The sequence below is a fragment of the Bactrocera neohumeralis genome, unplaced genomic scaffold, assembly GCF_024586455.1.
Source record: "Bactrocera neohumeralis isolate Rockhampton unplaced genomic scaffold, APGP_CSIRO_Bneo_wtdbg2-racon-allhic-juicebox.fasta_v2 cluster09, whole genome shotgun sequence".
NCBI classification, from domain to species: domain Eukaryota; kingdom Metazoa; phylum Arthropoda; class Insecta; order Diptera; family Tephritidae; genus Bactrocera; species Bactrocera neohumeralis.
In genome coordinates this window covers 13,342,569-13,343,369 of record NW_026089622.1, presented here as the reverse complement: position 1 = coordinate 13,343,369, position 801 = coordinate 13,342,569, and the positions used below count along the sequence as shown (strand labels likewise).

Below are 801 nucleotides of genomic sequence, written 5' to 3'. Positions count from 1 at the left end.
GGCGAAGCTGCTACAGCGGCAAGGGGTGACAATCGGCGGCCACTATTTTACTTATGCCATAGAAATTCTATTGCTACGAATATGGAAATGACAACGAAATAATGCAAATATGCATATTTCTAAATATTAATTTCTTTGAAGAAATGAAAGGAATGAATGATCCTGAGAAGTATAGTCTTAACTTTTCAACGGCCAACGCAGAGCATTTCAACCAAGAGGAATTTATTCATTAAAATCACCACTCAGAAGTGGTTTTATACATTGTAAGCGAACGATTTTCGAAGAAACATCATTTCTAATATGCCACAAGACAAAATTGGAAATTAACTTCTTAAACCTCACGCTGTCAGATAAAACGAAAATACTTCGTCATCGCGGGTCGATTTCCAAAAAAATGTAAATGAAGACTAACTACAGAAATGATTATGTAAAGTATAGCCTTAATTTTTCAACGGCCAACGCAGAGTATTTCAACCAAAAGATACGCAAAATAGTTGAGAATTCGCAGAAATGAAGGACAAACGAAAAAAAAAGAAGTATAACTTCAATAATGCACAAGCATACAAACGTACATATGCGCACACATGTGAATATGTCACCAACCAAAAATTGAAACATTGTTCTACAAAAACAACAACAGCATAAGCATGGCAATATTGCGTTGTTGGTAGAAAACCCGAGATGTGCCGAAAGAAACGAACAAACGATCGCCGATTGTCACCGCTTCGCTTGCTGCTCGAACATCTTCGCAGACAAGGTTGCGTTAGATTCATATTGAGCAAGGTTGCGCAACCTGAATCT

The 801-nt window shown here is 37.2% G+C and overlaps 1 non-coding gene across 1 annotated transcript; it reads right to left on the bottom strand.

The window, feature by feature from the left end:
- Positions 1-237: 237 nt before the first annotated feature.
- LOC126764748 (small nucleolar RNA U3) lies at positions 238-442 on the bottom strand. Its single transcript, XR_007668094.1, has one exon. It is a non-coding gene; the product is annotated as a small nucleolar RNA U3 (small nucleolar RNA).
- Positions 443-801: the final 359 nt, after the last annotated feature.